General features: G+C 36.4%; 1 protein-coding gene and 1 pseudogene across 5 annotated transcripts in view; both read left to right on the top strand.

Moving 5' to 3' along the window:
* The window catches only part of GRIK2 (glutamate ionotropic receptor kainate type subunit 2), a 733,451-nt gene that overhangs the window by 57,539 nt on the left and 653,519 nt on the right, over window positions 1-22,393 (top strand). The gene's annotated exons all lie outside the window — the stretch shown is intronic.
* LOC127493332 (U6 spliceosomal RNA) lies at window positions 14,925-15,022 on the top strand (annotated as a pseudogene).

The following is a 22,393-nucleotide window of genomic DNA, read 5'->3' as shown; positions in this document are numbered from 1 at the left end:
TCAAAAAATAATGTTTTTGTGGAAAAGTGCTTGATAAATAATCTATAAAACAATAGAATGCTAATAAATAAGGTGAAAGTAAATAGCTAAAAATTCAAAAGAACTTAGCATAAGACACAGCATTGGTCAGTCGATATCAACAAAAGCTAGACATAAAATACTAGATTTTATGAAGAAATGGTCAAAGATGTATTTTAGCTCAGTTCTCTAAGTTAATCAGTGATTAAGATAATCCTGCTGAGGCCCTTGAAACCATTGTTTCTGCACCCAATGGTTTGAGCCATAAGAAACCCTAGGACTAATGCTTGTATAATCAATCTGGTTAATCAGCCGATTCTAAGACCTGTCAATATTGAAGGAAAATCATTTGAGGAAGATTATTTTGCCCAGTTGGAAACAATAGGACTGAGGGACTGAAAGCTGTACATTTTGCCTATTTGGTAAAATGTGTACCCAAGTAGACTGGCCATCAACCACATTTCTCAGTTCTTTTTGGTTTAACAAAAATGAAATTGATCAACAATTCCAGCTGGGAGCCCTTCTCTGCCTTGGAACATATTGACAGGTTTACTCATACTTCCTTTTGAGGGTTCAGAGTAACTCAAAGCTCTAGATTTACGATGTGTTACTTCCTCATCCAGCCCTCACCTGCACCCTGATATGTGTGAGGGCCTTTAGGACTCATCCTTGTTGGACTCAGACATAAAGAGACTCATCATCTTCTGACAGATTCCACAAGACAGAAGTGCCTTTTAAAAGGTTTTAGTGAACATTCACAAGGGGAGAATGTTAGGTTGCAGTATAGCCAGTTTCTGATTTAAGACTTCTGTGTTCTCTCTGAGTTCAACCCTTTCCAAAAGCCACTATTCCCATGTTACAGCAATTTGGAGTCCATTCTGTGTCTCACAGCTATGCAGAATTATGATGCAGACCATAAATAAGGGTGATCAGGCAATTGAAAATACATTTTGTTGAGAAACAGAGAATCCTGCTTACAAGGAGGGACCCTAAGCGAGAGGGCCTCATCCAAGTCTGGATATTGGGAGTTTATATAGTGACCTCATATTCATTGATCAGTTCTTCTTCATGGTTTCAATACATCAGGGGTCTGCTTTATTTTTTCTATGTCTCTTGTGTAGCCGTCACGGTTCCTTGGAATTAACAAATGTTACCATGTTTACCACTAGGAGATGTGATAGTTGAGAAATATTGCTGACCTGACCAATTAAGGCAGATTAGGCCTACCTGATGAGCTGCCAAGCACTAGAGACACGTTTCTTTATGGTGTATTCAAGGATGATGCCAGAGCCTAGGTTCTCATATGGTTACCTATGGGCGTGGGACCCATTATTTTCTCTAACTATCAATCTTTCCATTTTCTTGGGGCAGTGTCTTTTGTCTAATGAGCAGATGTCAGGTTTCATACAAAAACCTGGTTCTTTATTACCCCAGGGGTCTTTCTTAAACTGCCTATTAACTCGTCTAACTCCTCATATACACACATGTTGTTCCTTACTGCATGATATTTTCTGAGTTGTATAGTATTTGTCCTTATAATCACAGTTTTCTTGCTTTTGAGGCTCAGCCAGACTAGTCTGTATTTCCCTAGATGCTAGTGAATAAGATTCTATTTCAATACCATAGTATTAAGAAAAAGCTAAGCAGTGATAGGTTCCTATTTTTCTAGAAGATCTTCATTCAAGTTGTTTTCTTCTTTTTTTTTAATGCTTTTTTTTTGACAGGCAGAGTGGACAGTGAGAGAGAGAGACAGAGAGAAAGGTCTTCCTTTGCCGTTGGTTCACCCTCCAATGGCCGCCACAGCCAGCGCGCTGCAGCCGGCGCACCACGCTGATCCGAAGCCAGGAGCCAGGTACTTATCCTGGTCTCCCATGGGGTGCAGGGCCCAAGCACTTGGGCCATCCTCCACTGCACTCCCTGGCCACAGCAGAGAGCTGGGCTAGAAGAGGGGCAACGGGGACAGAATCTGGCGCCCCGACCGGGACTAGAACCCAATGTGCCGGCGCTGCAAGGCAGAGGATTAGCCTAGTGAGCCATGACACCCGCCTCATGTTGTTTTCTTCTATCTGGTCAGGTAACTTTTTTTTTTTTTTTCATTTGATTTCTTTTGTCTTACTATTGGATATGCCTGTGTTACCCAGAACGTGGCATTTCCAGCTTCAGAGATGATTTACCCACTTGAGATAATAGAACATAAATGATGCTTCCTTGATTGACTTGAAGATCTGAAAATAATATTTGAAGTAAAAAGTCCATACGGTCTCATTTTGTTCCTGGGGATACAAAGAACAAGAAAGTGGTCTGGGAAGCATTTTTTCATGAAAAGATGTGTGTGCTTGTCTTTTGGGAGACAAAAGAAAAAGGTTGGAAGGGCAGAATTTTTCAAATTCTTGAAAGAGAGAATATTTTAAGGGATAAGAGTGGGTTTGTATAATTTTATTTTTATTTATTTTTAAAGTTAATTTTATTTTTGAGAAAACATATTTTTAATTTACATTTTAGTCCAAGGCTTAATGATCAATTAAATAAAGAGTTCAACAAATAAAAAAGACAATAGATCAGCAAGGACTTTTTTTTTTTTTTTTTTTTTTTTACCTAGAAACCCTTTATTTAAGGTATACAAACTTCATGTATTTCATTTGTACAAATTTAGGAACATAGTGATTTTATAGGATGACTCGTGTACCTAGACAAGACACCAAGGCCTTTTGTATTCATGCTGGCATAAGGCCCAAGTGGAATTTCTTTTCCAAAAGTCTGAGCCCTGAACAAATAGGGTTATTTCCTTATATATGGTTGTAGCCTCTTTGTCTTCCTTATATGATTACATGCGTACATTTGATTGGTGGTCTCAGGAATTGGTACAGTACTGTGTATGGTTACGTAGTTGATGATGTTCTTCACACACATACTGAGTCCTACGCTGTCTGGCAAGGGTTACCATTATTGCTCTGTAATAACAAGCAGAACCTGAAATGGTTACATATAAACAGATGGGGACTACAGTTGAAGCGTTCATAGGCAAGCAGATAACAACATTTCATTCCCAAGACAGGATCCTTCCCTCTTCTGCCCTTAGGAGGCTTCCACCACAGCTTTAACCATGTCAGTTAGAAACAAGTTTAATTAAAAGACAAAGGCCTCTGACACAATTCTTTCCATCCCACCTTCCTTCCCTTCCCACCCTTCTTCCTCCTCCCACCCTTAAAGAGGGAAAAAGCACTAACTGAGATTCCAAGTCTGCTGGAATTTGGAACACAGAGGTGTTTGGCCAGTTGAGCACAGAAGCTTGGTACTTGCCTTACTTACTAGCAGAATTCTTGAAAGCCATGTTAGAAACTTAGGTTTTCTGTGTGCTGACATAGGGTTTAGAAGGAAGTATTAAGACACAAGGGACAGATTAATGTAGTACTTCAGTGAACCTACATCTGAGATCAGCAAACTTTTTCTGTCAAGGACAGATAGTAAATATTTTCAGGTTTGTAGGATATGATTTCTGTACTAACTACTCAACTCTACCTTGATAGCATGAAAGCAAACACAGTCAATGTATAAAATGAACGGGTGCAGCTGCTGAGCTTCACTGTAACTTTATTTAGAGAAGTTATATGATGGGCAGGGTTGGCCTGGGTGTGATGGTTTTTTGCCCTCTTTCTGGAATGTTGTCCCAGATTTCTGTGGATTGGCATATTCACTATTTCTAATGGTAGCAACTTGCAAATGAATCAGCAGAGAGCAACACAAAATATTTTTCTGGTTTTACTTTTTCTTTTCTTAAAATGTTTCCAGTAGAATTGGACATCAATTTTTTTTTTTTTATTTTACTTCTCTTGGCATTTCATTTTTATCAGTCTTCTCAATGTAATAGAATGCAGTACGGAGTAAGCACCTTGAGATTAGTAGATTGCTATTTCTAAATATCCAAAGTGTGAAAGATAAATATCCAAAGTGTGAAAGTCTTCCAGGAGAGGCATCAAGGATAAGAAGAGCATATGTACCTGAAGAACAAGAAAAACTAATAACATCTACTGTTCAAGTAAAAAAGTGAATCACATAGCGTATTGCTTTCTATTTTCAAAAATCAAACAGCTCACTTGCAACAAAATAAAGAGGAAAGTGTCTCCAAATATGGAAAGCATGCATCTCAAAGTGAAATAATTTAATTCCAATTTACATAAAAGAATACTATCATATGAAAAAAATCACTAAAGCCATCTGGTGATTGATAGAAAAAAGAATACATTAGCCATCAAAATAAATTATGTGATTCTATTGTGATTATTCCTCAGGGCAAATAAATAGATACATGTTTCTTAATTTCAATCAGAGAATTTGGTTTTATTCAGCTATATTTTTTGAGGCGACAATAACCTGAAGTGCAACAAGTTAATTTTAGATATAAGAAAATATTTTTAAAAATCATCTTAAAAGGTGATTATAATTTTATGTCAAAGAAAATTATTTTTGAAACCTTTAGTAGCATAGATCTTTGGTATATGTGCATATACTTGGAGGATTCCAGACTTAATCTAGATAACAGTTTTTGCTTTTTTGATTACTTACACTAGGAACGTGATTACTATCTGAACACATTTGCACTGTATTAATTTACTGTATCCCAATCTGAAATTGTAATCATTCTTAAGTTATTTCCATTAATTCTCATTGAAGGACATTCCTGTAGGCTTAGATAAAGTCTAGATTGTTGTTAGACTTGGTGTTGTTATATTTATTCATATAAAGCATTAATTTTTAGACATATTTTAAGTTTATGTTAAGTAATAGGTTCAATTTGGTCAAAATATTTCATTTCTAAGCCTTGATAACATGACAACTTGATATTTAAAAATACTGTTGTAAAACTTATTAACGTTCCTGAATTATGAAAGAAAACATTCTTTTATTGTAGACTTTGGTGATTGTTGGATTCAAATTTATTTTTTATTAAAAGTGTTTTTTATTTGTACTTTGACAGGCAGTGTTAGACAGTGAGAGAGAGAGAGAGAGACAGAGAGAAAGGTCTTCCTTTTCCATTGATTCACTCCCAAAATGACCGCTACGCCCGGCACACTGTGCTGATCCGAAGCCAGGAGCCAGGTGCTTCTTCCTAGTCTCCCATGAGGGTGCAGGGGCCCAAGCACTTGGGCCATCCTCCACTGCCTTCCTGGGCCACAGCAGAGAGCTGGACTGGAAGAGGAGCAACCGGGACAGAATCCGGTGCCCCAACCAGGACTAGAATCTGGGATACCAGCGCCACAGGCGGAGGATTAGCCAAGTGAGCCGTGGTGCCGGCCTTATTTGTACTTTCAAAGAAAATACAGCTATCTTATTTTTTGTTTGTTATTTATTTATTTAGAAAGGCAGAGTGTTTGTGTGTGTGTGTGTGGGTGTGTGTGTGTGGTGGGGGGGGGGAGAGAGAGAGAGAGAGGGAGAGGACTTTCCATCTGTTAGTTCACTCCCCAAATGCCCACAACAGTTGATTTTGGCAGGCAGAAACCAGACATTTCATGAGTCTCCCGTGAAAGTGGTTATGACCTATGTACTTGAGTCATCATCTGCTGCCTCCCAGTGTGGGCGCACATCAGAAGGAGGTTTGATTGGAATTGGCAGGGAGATTCCACCCCAGGCCCTTTGATATGGGATATGGGCATCCCAAGTGGCAGCTTAACTCACTGCAACACAGTGTATATCCCTCTAGTTTTCATTTAAACTGTATGATGATGCAAATTGCTAACTCACAAAATTCCTTTAATGTATGTGGAAAGTTCATCTTAACTGAATTTTATTTACTAAGTAATAATTTCCAATTTGGGAAATTTGGTCATTCTTTTTACTGGGAATCAGGAAAATAAAAAAAAAAAAAAAAACACCCACAAGGTACCTATTCAACCCACATTGTTGATTGCACACTAAAAGCTTCCTCATTAACTTCCTTCAGTCTTCTTTCTCATTACTGACTCATGAACATTTTGCTTCCATGGATGAAAGCTTCTCTAGTTCACCATCCTATTTCCCCGCTTTCTTACCCCTTATCAGTTCTTCCCTGCAGACACTTGGGGCCACTCCATCCTGTCTGCTGTTCATCAGTTGCCTCTAAGTAGTTGTATTGCCTGTTGTCATCTTACCATATTGACAACAAACTAATCCTAGACTGGAATTTTTTTTAAAGATTTATTTATTTATTTGAGAGGTAAAGTTACAGAGAGACGGAGAGTCAGAGAGAAAGGTCTTCCATCTGTTGGTTCACTCCCCAGATGGCCACAGCGGCCAGAGGGAGCTAGGCTGATCCAAATGCAGGAGCCAGGAGCTTCTTCCCTTACATGTGGGTGCAGGAACCCGTGCACTTGAACCATCCTCCACTGCTTTCCCAAGCCAAAGCAGAGAGCTGGACTGGAAGTGGAGCAGCTGGGACTCAATTTGGCACCTATATGGGATGCCTGCACTGCAGGCAGAGGCTAAGCCTACTACGCCACAGCACTGGCCCCTAGACTGGAATTTTTTCTCAGACATTTCTTTTGCTTCCTCTCTTCTTACATTACCCCAAATGTGACGACATACCTGGAGCTTCTTCTCTTGTGCAGGCCACTTCTCCATTAATTACCTTAAACTATTGGAACCAAGAAGCAAGCTCAGCATAATCTTTCATCTCTAGTACCTTCCTCTCCTCTTCCTCAGTAACTGAAGGATTTGGTTCGGTATTCAGTGTCTTTCTCTTGACATTGTGTTAGAGACTTAGTACTCATTTTGTTGACCTTTGTTGTCTCTGGCCTCTCATTGATTTCACCTCTTAAAACCTGTTCAGTCTCGGTCAGTCTGAACCTCCTGTCCTTGTGATTATACCCTCATTACTTGAATGCATTTCATTTTCAAGATAACTCAGCATACTTTTCGTAAACACTACATCTTACTCCTGCTCCCATAATGAATTTCTCATTTATCTCTTCCCTTGAGTCCTTCTGTCCTTCTCACATGCCCTCTATATCTTACTCATGCTGGCTCATCTGCTTAAATGTTCACTTTGTACTCCAGGGAAGCCATTTCAAAAGTGCAATAGCAACCACTTTAGAATCTATTGTCCCTTTGATCTACCAATTTTCTTTCATCTTTCCATAATCCTTGATACTCTGTGTTTTTCTGTTTTGTAATGAGCCAACAAATTTAATTGACATGGGCTATGAACCCAAAGGAGTGTGGCCTAACTCCTGAACAAATTCTTGTCATTTACAGTGTTGGGTCATACCCATTTTTCCAGTCTCTTCTTCAATCATTCACTGTTGTGGCCATGACAAACCTCTCTAAATTTCAAGTCTTGTAGGAGTTTTCCCTGTTGTGTAACATATAGAAATTATTTGTTTTTGACTCTTCACCTATAAGGGAGGCCACAATATTTGCCTTAATGAACACTGTAAGGATATAGTAGATAATATGTGTTACCTGCAGTCTTATACGTTGGTAAGGCCTTGGTATAATCGTCAGTTTCTGGGCTTCTCCCATGCTTTACTGCCTCTGTGTTTTACTGTTTGATCTCTCTCATTTGCTTCTCCAGCCTTCAGAATTTAGCTCACATGTTGTTTTCTTTCTTGTAACCTCTCCTCATTTAGAACTTAGTATATTCCTGTTAGCTTTGATGAGCCAAATTGTTTATCTTTGATAGTGTTGACTATGTGTTTCTTTGGGCCTACTATGCTTAGTAGGACTCTATTCAATTTATTCTATCTAGATAAGAAGAATAAATTTCTGCTGAACCAAATTAAATTGAGTAAGTTTTGCAAACTTAGAAGCATATTGCTGATAGCAAAGGTTTGAGTGGGTTTATGGATTATTCATAAATGTGACAAATGAAAAAATTTTGCATCCTTTTTATATTTACAGTTCATCATTATACTTCATTGAAATTAATTAACTTCTTATATAAAATAAAATCATACAGCATTTTGTTTACAATAAAGTGATATTGATGTTTCTACACCTCAATGTATACACACACACATACACACGCACTAAGGTTCCTGTGGTTTCAGAAGCATAAGCTAATATGTAAAAGAGCTTGATCACATCACATAATTATTCTCTTGCTGGCAAGTCATATTTTTTAACAAACCCTGGAAAAGGAAAACAGATTGATAGATCATTTTTATCATTACCTCTTTGGAAGAATAACTTCATTCAACCTAACCACGTATTTTCAAAATTGCTCTTAAAAATCCTGAACCTTGAAAGACAATCAGATTGTCAAAACAATTTTAAAACCACCTACATATATAGTTCTATTAGTACTTTTCTGAGAGAATTTATGGAAATGCAACCTTTGCCTTGCCAGAGTTATTCAATCACCATTTCTCTCTGCTTTTGCTATGACACATTGAACATGGAAAAAACTTATGCATATACTGCAGTGGCTCTTCATCTGTTTTTTCCCCAGTACGTATGAGGGATATAAACAGTTCCTTAAATAAGAATAAATTCTAAAGCATTCATTTCACATTGCAGTGGGAGGACTAAAAGAGAATCAGAATCTTGGAGGCTTGGAGGACAAATATGTGAAAAAGGCCCCTAAGATTTAAAAGTATGTTTTTCCAGGAACTTGTGTTACTTTACACAAATTTCCATTTGGGAAATCTAAATTATAAATTTGATTTCCTCCAAGGCATTTAAATTAATATGACTCAATGATTCTAAAGTCCTAATTTAGCTCATTGGTTAACATTTATTTCAAATTAAAGATCCATCAGAGAACTCTGCATTTGTTGTCTTTGTAGTCTTGGAATAATGTGTGTATCAGGAACTTCAACTACAAATAGTTTGAACAGATAACGGTGAGCCTGAAATTATAATTTTTTAAAAAAGTAATAATGTTTACTTGGGAAAGAATTGCAGTTCAGTTCAACTCAATTGCGTCAACCCTGTTCAGTGTCTGGGAAGGCAGGAGAAGTTTTTTCTTTTTTCTTTTTAATAAATTTTTGTTAATACTAAAAGAACAGAGTTTATGTGTTTCATAGGTACAATTTTGAGAAGATAACCATACTTACTTTCCCCCTTTTCCATCCCTCAATCTTCTTCCTTCTTTTTTTTCTTTAATTTTTGCAAAAACGTAATTTCAGTCCATTCAATAATAACAAGCATAATGCACTATTAACAAGTCAGGTTACTGATTAATAAACACATTAGAATATTTTTAGCACATGTAGAAATGTAAATTTTTTTGTATTTCTAGAAATATATAAACATTTGTTTTTGTAAGGGAAGGTGAGAAGGAAATTAGTTGCCCTAGAGTTCCTTTCTGACATCTTCATACTATTTCCCACAGATGAATTTTCATGTAGGGCTATCTTGAACATATTGATTGATGCACTTAAGTGCTTTGGAACTCATTCTTTTTGGTGACAACTTATATGGTAAGAAAATCATTCCCCAAATTCCTAAATTGACATTTGCCTAAAGAGGATTAACACCAATTGCATGTGAACAGCTATACTTAGGATTTTTAATTTATACCATCCTGTAGTGTAGTTTCCAGATCCTTTTGTCATCCTGTATTCCTTGAGTATTTTGTCAGTGCTCAAATTTAAAATATACTTCTTAGAAGCGAACCTCATTATTTGGCACAAATTATGACATGTCCATCATGTGATTATTACTTTATGTACTGTACTTTAGGCTTATGTTGTCTTTTAGGCAGCCACATCAAGTGTTGATTCATTGAATTTGTTGCCAGCTCAGAATCAACCCTTGGGGCATTCGGATCTGGCTAAAAGACCCATGAAAGTCTCGCAGGCATGGAAAACCAAAACACTGTGGCAAAAACGACCTGAATGAAAGATCTCAGTGAATGAGATCCCAGCAGAAAGAATGGGCCATCAATGAAGGAGGCACCTTTCTTTGAAAGGAGGAAGGAACCTCCAGTGTGATATGGCCTTGACTAAATAAATTCAGAGTTGGTGAACTCAGGAGGCTTCCATAGCCTTGACAGCTCATGGCAAGAGCCTCGGGTGATTACGTATATCATAAATAAGCGTGTCAATTGTTAAATCAACAATGGGAGTCACTGTGCACCTGCTCCCCATATAGGATCTCTCTCCTTAATGTGTTGTACTATGAGAATTAACAGTAAAACTACTCGTCAACAGTACTCTCTATCTTGTGCGGTTGTGTGGGTGTAGTCTGTTGAAATCTTTGCTTAGTATGTTCTAAGTTGATCATCTGTATATAAAGATAATTGAAAATGAATCTTGATGAAGAGTGGGATGGGAGAGGGAGTGAGGGATGGGATGGCTGCAGGTGGGAGGGAGGTTATGGAGGAAAAAGCCACAACAATGCAAAAGTTGTACTTTGCAAATTTATATTTATTAAATAAAAAAGAGAATTTGTTGCCAGTTACAGGCATTAATTATTTTAATATATAATGTTTTAGTGTACCTAATATAAAGTATGCTACTGCAATACAGTTGGGCTTTTATGAGAACAGTGCTATGTTTTTGACAATAACGTGTTAATTATTAATTGAAATGTAGTTGTTCTGTCTGTTTGGCGTGCATATAGTCTTAGTTGCAATCATTTTCAGGGCAACTCTTATGTTGAGTGACTGAAATACAGATTTTTTGAATTGAGGAGGGGCACAATTTGCTGAAATAGAATGAAAGGGTTTAAATACTGATTGTAAGAAGGTTTACATATTCTGAATGGTTCTATATAACATACTTATATATAGTCATATACAATGTTTTTTGTAACAATATAGGAAAAATTTACTTAATAAGGATTTTGAAATTTTGTGCTAAGTATGCACATAGTACATGTACAGGTGGCCCTCCATACTCACCAGTACCTCATCTGCAGATTCAACCCACCATGAACTGAAAATATTTGAAAAGAAATTTTGCTTCTATTGACCAGGCATAGATGTTTTATCCTTGTCATTATAACCTAGACAATACTCTGTAACACTATTTACGTAGCATTTATATGTTATTATGTACTATAAGTAATCTAGGGGTGATTTAAAAGATATTGGACAATGTCTGAAGTTATGCAAATAGAATGCCATTTTATATTAGGTACTTGAGCATCCAGGGATTTTGATATCTGGGAGTTCTGAAACCAAACCAAGGGATAGATGTGTGTATGTATGTATGTGTGTGTGCATTTGTTTAGATAGTAGATTTATATATAAATCCTCAAATTTTCTCAATGTTTGCTTCAATACTTATGCCAGAAAAGTTTATTACATATTAAAAAGTTGTGTTGACACAGTTATCTTACACTCATACATTTTAAATTTCTTGAGTGTCTGAATGTCTGTTTAATATCTGGATGTTTGGCACATCAACAATGCCAAAGTAGTGACATCTAACTAATTCTTTTATTGATTAATACAGGTTATAACTTATATTTGCATTTAGAAGAAATGATTTTGATGAATATTAGAATTAATCAGAGTATCTAATAAATTTTATGCATTCTATAATTAATCTATGGAAATAGATGCTTATACCCAGATACTTTTTTTTTTTGACAGGCAGAGTGGACAGTGAGAGAGATAGAGTCAGAGAGAAAGGTCTTCCTTTGCCGTTGGTTCACCCTCCAATGGCCACCGCAGCCGGCGTGCTGCGGCCGGCACACCACGCCGATCTGATGGCAGGAGCCAGGTACTTCTCCTGGTCTCCCATGGGGTTCAGGGCCCAAGCACTTGGGCCATCCTCCACTGCACTCCCTGGCCACAGCAGAGAGCTGGCCTGGAAGAGGGGCAACTGGGACAGAATCCGGTGCCCCGACCGAGACTAGAACCCGGTGTGCCGGCGCCGCAAGGCAGAGGATTAGCCTACTGAGCCGCGGCGTCGGCCTATACCCAGATACTTTTAAAGTAGTTAGATGAAAATTTATAATGCTTAGTTCAATGGTAGAATACAATTGATTTATTTGCTAATCAAAAATTCTTTTGAGATATTTCAGATTCCTTTAATTAATGTTTCAACATATAAGTATAGATACTAATAATACAAAAATCAAACTTTGGAAAAAATAGGGAAATAGAATCATTTTCTAATTTGGGAAAAGCTGAAGACAATTGAAATGCACCACGATTTTTTCCTCAACTATAAAATTTTCACTTAATTATTCATAAATTGTTCAGGTAAGTGTATTATCCCATATATTGTCTACTAGACTCTATATATTACTGAGTCTATAAACCAAAACTATCTTGGAACTCACAGAAACTGTAACTTCTCTGAAGGCTGTTATTTGGTAACTTTCTAATGCAGACAGCAAGAAAAACCTTGGAAATCATATCCAGAGGGCTTGAAATTTTGTAACTCTGATAATGGATTTGGAGAATGAATATAAAAAGAAAAGGGAAATCTTAGAGTTTTTTGTTTAAATGAATTTGCGGTAAGTTGAGCAGTGAAACTTATTACCATGAAGTATGTGTTATTATAACATTGACTTCTTTGATACCAAATTATTGATTCTTTGGAGTTTGAATAATTGAAAGCTATTCTTTAAAAATTCTCTGACTTAAATCCATGGAACATGCCAGAAATTTTGATGTGAATATTCCATCAAGGATGTGATTCTGGGCTAGGGACAGCCTAGTATCAGCTTCAGAATTTCTGGTCTAGACTCCAGCTGGTATAAGGTCTGGTGTACACAAGAGAAAACACTTATTTTGCTAGTAAGTAAATAGTCTGCAGGAGTGTGCAGCATACTCTGTTTCTCATTGCCTATATAATTTAGTTCAATCTTGTTTTTCATTTTATTTCATGCACTTTGTATATGGTGTGGCAGAAATTCCATCCCAACACTGAAAAGAAGGAAAGAAAATGAAATGATAGAAATAAATAATAGAGAAGAAAAGAAAGAGGAGGGAACAAGAGAGAAAGAAATGGTGGGAAAATGAACTGAAGGGAGGAGAGAAACTTTTTATGCTTATTTACCTCTACTAATTATTACTGATTTGATGTTTGATGAAACACTAAATACTCTCCTGAGTGTTGAGGAACAACTTAATACTTTATCCCTTTTAGTATTGTTTTTGTTTTATTTAATACTATTGGTTGAACTCTTCAATTAACACACAGTTGTTCTTAGGTGTTTAAATTTAACTGAAAAGTGATCCCTGTTAAATATAAGAGCAGGAATAAGAGAGGGAGGAGATGTACAGTTCAGCACATGCTCAGTTGGACTTGCCCCAAATGGTAGAGTTAGAAACGGGCCAGGGGATTCCAATTCAATCCCATCAAGGTTGCATGTACCAATGCCATCTCACTAGTCCAAGTGATCAATTTCTGTTCACAATTGTTCATAATGATAGGATTAAGAGTCAAAGGGATCACACAAACAAGACCAGTGTCTGCTAATACTAACTGATAGAATTAAAAAGGAGAGAACAATCCAACATGGGAAGCGGGATACACAGCAGACTCATAGAATGGCAGATGTCCTAAATAGCACTCTGGCCTCAGAATCAGCCCTTAAGGCATTCGGATCTGGCTGAGGAGCCCATGAGAGTATTTTAGGCATGGAAAGCCAAGGCACTCTGGCAAAAAATAAAATAAAATAAAATAAAATAAAATAAATAAAAAAACCTAAATGAAAGATCTCTGTGAGTGAGATCCCAGCAGAAAGAACAGGCTATCAAAGAAGGAGGTACCTTTCTCTGAAAGGAAGAGAGAACTTCCACTTTGTCTATGGCCTTGTCTAAATAAGATCAGAGTTGGCTAACTCAAAAGGCTTCCATAGCCTTGACAACTCATGACAAGAGCCTAGGGTGATTACTGATGCCATAAACAAGAGTGTCAGTTGTTAAATCAACAACAGGAGTCACTGTGCACTTACTCCCCATGTAGGATCTCTGTCCTTAATGTGTTGTACTATGTGAATTAACCTTATAACTAGTACTGAAACAGTACTTTACACTTGTGTTTCTGTGTGGGTGCAAACTGTTAAAATCTTTACTTAGTATATACTAAATTGATCTTTATTTCTAATGCTGAAATTAACCTCTTCTCCTTCTGGACTACTACAGTACTACTTGGGTTTTGCCTATAGTAGCTCTTCATATATTTTATCATGAAATTTTATTTAGGTAATAATTTTTAAGGGTTATTATTTATTTTAAAAGAGTTACAGAGAGGCAGAAGCAGAGAGAGAAAGAGGGAGAAAGAGAGAAAAAGAGAGTGAGAGAGAAATCTTCCATCATCTGATTCACTCCCCAAATGGCTGCAATGACTGGGTCTGGGCCAGGCAGAAGCCAGGAGCCAGGAGCTTCATTCAGGTCTCCCACATGGGTGCACAGCCCAAGCACTTGGGCCATCCTCTGCTGCTTTCCCAGGTGCATTAGCAGGGACCTGGATCTGAAGTGGAGCAGCAGGGCCTCAAACTGGCACCCATATGGGGTGCCAGCTTGTGGGTGGCAGCTTTACCCACTGAGCCACAGTGCTAGCTTCTGTGAAATAATTTATGAAGGAAGGGTCATATGGTTATAATTTTTGTGTCTTTCATAGCGACTAGCAATAAGTGGGCTGTATTGGGCAATGTATTGGTTTAATGGAACAGGATGGGTAATGGAATTTCTTTCAATGTATTTGTTTTTGTTGTCTTATGGGACTTAGTTACTCATAAGCCCCCTTTCATGGAGAAAACATGCAGTGGTAGGAAACAGTCAAAAATAGCAACCTGAATCTTACCTCAATTTTTTTCAACTTCATATTTTATTTCATTTTTTGAGGTAACTTTTAATTTATACTATAGTCAAAGTGTTGATGGCCCTATTAAATAAAGAGTTTAATAAATAAAAAATACAAACACCTCATCATCCAGTTTCACTTTCATGATCTGTTCAGAAATAGTCTCCCAAATACCTCTGCCTTAAAAAGAAGTTTGCAATCGTTAAAAAGTACCATGGTCTTTTCCTTTGACAGCATACATACTTAAATTGGAAACATGTAGATTGGCATGGCCCCTGCACAAGAATGATATACAAACTTGCAAACCATTATATATATATATATATTTATATATATATATGTATATATATATATATATAAAATGCACTTGCAAGCAAATTTTTTAAAGAATTTTATTTATTTATTTGAGAGCTAAAGTTACAGAGAGGTAGAGACAGAGAGAAATGTATTCCATCTGCTGGTTCACTCCCCAAATGGCTGCAACTGCCAGAGCTGGGCCAATCTGAAGCCGGGAGCCAGGAGCTTTTCCTGGGTCTCCTATGTGGGTGCAGGGACCCAAGCACTTGGGTCATCTTCTACTGCTTTCCCAGGCCATTGCAGAGAGCTGGATGGAAAGAGGAGCAGCCAGGACTTGATCTGGCGCCCATATGGGATGCCAGCACTGCAGGCAGATGCTTAGCCCACTATGCCACAGTGCTGGCCCCAATACTTTACATTTTTAATGTCCACAGCATCACAATACTTAATAGCCCAAAGGTAACACCAGTCCAGTTTCTATTAATATCATTTTGTTGAATAAACAAAACATAGTATGTATCCATACAATGGAATATAATGCATTCATAAAAATATGAAGCTCTAATGTGTGCTATAATAGCGTTGAAGCTTGACAAAATTATGCTATGTGGGAGGGGCCAGGGACATATATTTAGCATAGTGGTTAAGATGCCACTTGGGATGCTTACATCCCATATTACAGAGCCTACGTTTTAGTACCAGATCTTCTAATTCCAGGTTCCTATAATATGTACCTAGGGAGCAGCAGGTGATGGCTCAAATAACTGAGTTCCTGCCACTTACTTGAGAGACTTAGACTGAGATCTGGGCTCCTGACTTTGACCTGGCCTAGCACTGTCTATTGTAGGCATTTGTGGAGTGCATCAGCAGATGGATGTTATTTGCCACCCCCCCCCCCCCAGTTTTTAAGTATTTAGATTGAATCTGAATCTGAAATACTTATTAACTTTTCAGAGGCTTTATCTTGTACTACTTATTTTGTTCCATATTATTTTATCCTTCCTATGGAGGCACTCTACATTGAAGTATATTTTGTCTTAAAGTACAAAATGTTGTTAGCTAATATCCAAACTAATATTCAATACTCTATCCTTGAGCTGGCGATGTGGCACAGTGAGTTAAGCTGCCACCTATGATGCTGCCATCCCATATGAGTGCTCGTCAAGTTCCAGCTGCTCATTTCTGATCCGCCTCCCTCTTAATGGCCTGGGAAAGCAGCAGAAGATGGTCCAAGTGCTTGAGCCCCTGCAACCATGTGGGCAACCCAGATGGAGTTGCTGGCTTTTGGCTTCAGACTGGTCTAACCTTGTTTGTTGTAAATGCTTGAGAAATGAACCAACAGTGTCTCTGTGTCTCCCTCTTTGTCTGTAACTCTGCCTTTCAAATAAAAAAAAAAACCCTTAGAAATACTTTATCCCACTGTGTAGTTTCCTATGAATTAATGCTTGAAATAATACTTTTATTAATTTAAAATCATAGTGTATATTTATTATCCTTATAGTAATCAATTCATAAAATTCAGTAGACATGTTTATATGAGAGTGATACAGGCTAAAATGGTATTTTAAATAACATACATAGAAACAGAGCATATGGGTATTCAAGAGAGGCATATGGATCTCCATATGCCTCACACTTTCTATAATAAACATGGCTATAGTATTGATCATCAGCATAGTATGGTGCCCTGATTTAATTAAAGACTAGACTCTTTCAATTAGCAATAGTAAAACTCTAATAACGTTTCAGGAATAGCTTAAACTTAAAGCAGTACTTCTCAAGCCTGGCTGCAATTTCAATAAAAAACTTAAAAACTGCTAATGCCTGAGATCTCACTCAAAGACATTTTTTATATTCCTTCTTTATTATTAATTTTAAATTATAAAAACAAAAATTGTGAGGTAGTGATAGGAGTTCCCTTTGCCCCTTACCCTGTTTGTACTATTATATCTCATATTAGTATATTTATCAAATTTATGAACCACATTCAGCTTACCCTATTTTTCCCCCAATTTCTTTTATCTCTTCCATGCTTCCTGACTTCCAATAATCAACATTCTGTGTTCAGCTGAGTTTCTGTAGTTTTTAGATAAAGTAATATAAAAAATGTGGTATATATGCACAATAGGATACTCTTCATCTATAAAAAGAATGGAATCCCGTCATTTGCAGCAAAATGAATGGAACTGAAGGACATAATGTTGGGTAAAATAAAGCAAATACAGGAAGACAGACTGCATATCCTCCCTTATTTGTAGGAGCTAAAATTAAGCCATTGTCTTTTAATTTATGAGATTTTCTTTTTTATCTAAAAAGGTGGCAATAGTAGCATGAAAAATGTTTGCTCAATACTGAAGTCAATTCTAGTCATGAAAAATTGAAGTTCCTTCAAGTAAAAGCTAAATAATGTAAACTCTTTTTATAGGATAGCAAGTTAGGATTCCATTTCAGTGTGATTGCTTATTGCTTTCCTATCTTGAAAGGAAGAAACCAGTGAAGGGAAGGAAAGAAAGTAGGGAGAGAGACAAGGGGAGAGAGAAAGAGGAAGAGAGAGCGTAAGGGTGAGAGAGAGAGAAAGACCATTGTAGTCCCAAGTTGAGGATGGGTGGTGAAACATTGAGAATGCCTTCTGAAAGAGGTCTAAGTGATCAAAATTCAAACCTTGTTATTAGTAGTAATAAAAGAAAATGGCATTTTTGCAGCAAGTTTGTGTATTTCAGTTACTGTGAAAATGCAGTTTTCTCCAAAATGATAGTGCTGAAAACCTTTCTGTTTTGGATATTGCTTGTGAAAATGCACTACTGACTTTCTACATGTTAAAGCTTCTAAATGAGTTTCCCTTCCTACATTTCAGTAACCTCCAATAGATTGTTATTATTCAACTGTAACCTACTCTAAAGATCAGAATAAGAAATAGCAGCTTTAGATTTTTCATTCTTTTTTGTTTCTGTTATCTTCCCTGTAATTTCCTTAGAAAAATAAAATCATCTCCAGAATTATCCATCTCTGGCAATTTCAAGCTAGAAGAAACAAACTAAGAAAAAATTAATTGACTTTATTTGCTTTAAAGCTGACAGCCCGTATTATCAGCTTTCTTAAATGAGTTTGGAATTGCCAGCTTTGAGGGTATTACACTACATTTTGGGTTGCTGCCAGCATATCCTGAGCAAATATATTTAAATCAAAGCTAAGCTGCTTAAATATTCATGTTATGCTCTTATTATGGTTTAGAGAAATGTGAAACCATTTAAGATTTGCAAACGTGTTACATGGCCAAAAAAATGTACTTGAACTGTCAGAAAAATACTTTAAATTGATAGTGTTAACTTGGTTTAATAAGGACAGCTTTCCAATGTCTTATTAGTTGTGATATGTTCAAAATATCTAATTTGTGTATGATTTTCTACTTACTAGAGCAATACAAATGTAACCTTTTCCTTCTGAAATACCTACTGCAAATGATCACCAAGTTTGTTATGTTATCAAATGTTGTGGGCTGTCTGACTTCATATGCTTTTTGTCTGCTCTCTGATTTTATAAGCAACCCTTCATTACAAGTATATTCTATTTTAGTAACTTTCTTTCTTGCCTCATTGACATGTTCCTTCAAAAATGTATAATTTAAAAAACTTTACTTAAAACATTTATGTTGACAGTCTTTGAGACTTCCCATTTGTATGCTTAAAGTATGAAATATATATAATAATAATCAATAAATGTTAAATATCAAATAAGTATTACATGAAGGAAGTAAAAGAGAAGCTGAACTCATACCTTCTGTAGTAGCAGGAAAAGTCAATTATTCCTGTTAAAGACTTAAGCATAAAGGTCTATTTCCCTATTGCCTCCCCATGTCCCTTGTTCTTTTCGTCCTCCTTCAATGTCTCTGATTGATAGCATTACCAACTGAATATTTAGGCCATATGATTTTGTATAAAGTAGTTTTATTTCTTTTACTTTACTTCAATACAAAGAAATGATTTAGAAATTTAAATTTCAAAATACCAAAAGCTATTTGTTTACAACCATAAATTCCAATAATAGTTGAATGATATTTGATTTATGGAATTGAACACTTTTAATGCATTCTGAGAAATCCAATATAAATTCATGAGTTGCCCATGAGAATTGCCACTGTCTTACCTTTAGCTCTCACAGAAGTATGGCCAAACACGGTAGACCTTCCCAACAGCACAGAACTTAGAAAGCCAGTGCAAATGTCTTAGACAAGCCACTGGTGCTGCTTTATGCCTTCCAGTTAAATGTTCCAATTTCAACTACTGAGGCTAACTAGTGTTACTAGGCATGGCCACGAAACTCCTCATTAGATAGTGTATGCCTTTTAGAATTCCTAAGGGTCCAATCTAATCAGTAGCTTTTACTGAATTTTTTCTCTGGATGTCATAGTGTTGGAGAAGAGATGCAATAATTTATCTGTGGGGAAGTCACTAAGCTGTTTTTTGCTTCAGTGAGGCATAAACCTTACTAGAGCAGAACCTGTGAGGATTCCATGAACTTCAGTTTTAACGCTCTACTAAGAGGAAGAACTTGAGCTTATCAGTATAGATCTGGTAGGTCCTTGAGATTTTTAGACACTGGCCACAAATCTTTGTAAAAATCCACACATCTGAGCATTTATAAAAATTGATATGCAGCAAATGTATTTCCTGGCCTTGACAGTGTTATTTCTTTAATGTCCTTTCGTGTAATTTGGAATTTTAACCCGTGTTCAAAATAGTTTTAAGACTATTATTTATAAGTGTATTATATATTTTAATCTTCTGTTTGATGGTGACAGAACTAAAAATATGAGTTTGGGGATTTCGTGTGTATATGAGGCAGAGGGAGGAGCACAAGGATTGGCAGGCATGTGTAGGGAAGGAGCAGAGACTCCCTGGAAAGATGGTTAGTTTGTTTTTCTCTCTCTGTTTCTGTGTGTGTGAAAAGAAAGAAAACTAAAAGTAGGTTTCCATTTGGTTCCAATGATCTTAAAACAATATGTTATGTTATATATTGAGCCCTCTCTCTCAAAGCAAAATTCAATAATTCATGATAGTACTTACTAAGTGATTAGAGTAGAAGGAGGGAAAAATTCTCCTCAGAAGATTGGGTTGGGAGTGGGAGGGCATTCCTTTTTCAACTTATTTTATAATTGCCTCATGTCTTCCTGAATTGTTCTTATCTCTCTGCTTCTAGAATGCCATGATCCAGGCTAAACTATTACAACAATGTTGCAGGTGGTATGCTGTACAATAATTAGACCTTAGCTGAATTTACACCACCCAAGTTAATTTTAGTAAATTGTGGATGTTTGGGGTCTTTAAAAATTCTGGGTTCAGCAGTTTTCCTGAATTCTTAGTTAGTGGTCTATTTACTTGGACAATATGGCTGGATAATTATCTTATTTTGGAATTATTTCATAAGCATGACATATAGCCTAACTAAGCTTGGAGATCTTTTTAAATATGTCAAGGATTTAGTGATGAATTCAGTGGGAGAGAAAAGAATGCTGTCTGTGACTTGATAGGATAACTTTTTATGTCTGTGTGTGTTCTGATTGCACTTTAGCACCCCTGATGTGGATGTCATCAGAATCAGAATTACAGCTCCAGAAGCACAGGGTCTGCTCAATACATAATTGAATTAACCAGCTGGTCATCTGTCTTGAACTGAGAAGTGAAAAGTTGAAAGCTGGTACTTAACTGTTGATATTTGAGGAACCAACAGTAAGTTTTTAGGGAGAAAATGAAGCACTTTCAGTGTCAATTTCCAGATCTATAAATGAAAGGGTGAATAGGTGATCTTGAGCCTGCATTCCAGATCTGAAATGATCTTTAAATTTAGGATTATCCTGATGCCAGGAATTTAGCTAGTATAATAATTTCTGTAGTTCAAGATACTATTTACAAGAAGTTCCTATTAATATGAAATACATTACTGTGAAAAGTTACCCACTACCTCTGTAGGTCCCACTGACTAGTTTGATTTATCAGATAAGCTGACTGCAGTTCATCAGAGAAGTCATCTTGCATTGAAGATGATACTGGGCCTGACCCAGAGCAGGCATTTAATAAAGATACAGGTTATCCCAAAGAGGAGATAACCTGGTATCTTTGATTCATGGAATTGATTTAGAATCCAAAATGCTCCTAATATGGTATAGGTCTTGAACACTCTGGATACTCATGTGGGGCATGAACAGGAATTGGGGCAGATTTTTGAGAAGGAGAAGGATACTGAAAGAGAAGTGTGCACGTGAGAACACACCAATGGAAAACTTCACTGATGTAATTCTTCTGACTATATTGGTCCAGTACTGATAGAAATAACATTATGAAGTTCTAGAAACCAGAAAACCTTTAGTAGAAACCAGAAAGAGGTTTTAAAACATTTCAAATTTGATGTGGAATATTTTCCTTGGAGTAATTTATACTCACATTTGCTTAGCTTGAATTTTGTTTATCCAGAAAAATACTTGGAAGAAGATGGTAGGAAAGAAAGGAAGAAGGCTACAGGATCCACTACTGAAAGTTGTCCTGAAAATTAAGTTCTAAAAAGTAGAATAGTAAGTCTAGCAAAATAATCAGTAAGTATTTTAAATAAACATTTCTGCATCCACTGCATCCAGAGAGCAATATATGGCACAAAACAATGCTCAAAAATCTTTTTGAATGAAAAGAACATTGTTTTGGTCAACTACAAACATGTATTTAATATGTGTGTATATGTACATTTGTGCTTGATTACTATCTTAATTTGAAAAACAAAGTAAAGAAGACTGTAAACTATTATCTGTAGTTCTTATTTTACAAATCTTGGACTCATATTATTATGATTTGTAGCGGTATATAGATTTTCTAAATTTTAAAAGTATTTAATCATTTTAGGTTTTTCTAATCAGGCAGAAATAAAATGATTTTCCCATATAAAAATATGCCAAGAAAAATAGTATATGAGGACAAATCCAGAGTTTAAATAATTATTTCTGGATTCTTTGTCTTGTATCTCTAAACAGGGTGAAGCTCACTGTCTAATTGAAGCAAACCATAACAGAACTGTTGCATTTGGCTTAGTTGAATTGTTGGACCAATTGCTAGAAAATTAGGAAACACTATGGCCTGTTGCTTATGTGCTTATGCCTAGGTGAAACTCAAATATGAGAGAATATTGAGCTGCAGATATGTAACAGTCAGTAATAAACATTCATAAATTACTAAAAATTTATGAAGAGCTCTAAGTGTGTATGTTTTCCCTTGTGTGCATATTTTAATATCAACATCAATTCTATAATCTAGGTAATAAGAGAATGTGGTAAACTTCGTGAGGCATAAGCACATGTTAATAAGTTTGTACCTCTTGAGGTCACTTATTGATTACAAATAAGATGTGCTATC

Source organism: Oryctolagus cuniculus, chromosome 5, assembly GCF_964237555.1.
Source record: "Oryctolagus cuniculus chromosome 5, mOryCun1.1, whole genome shotgun sequence".
Taxonomy (NCBI): domain Eukaryota; kingdom Metazoa; phylum Chordata; class Mammalia; order Lagomorpha; family Leporidae; genus Oryctolagus; species Oryctolagus cuniculus.
This window is presented reverse-complemented; position numbering and strand designations above follow the sequence as displayed.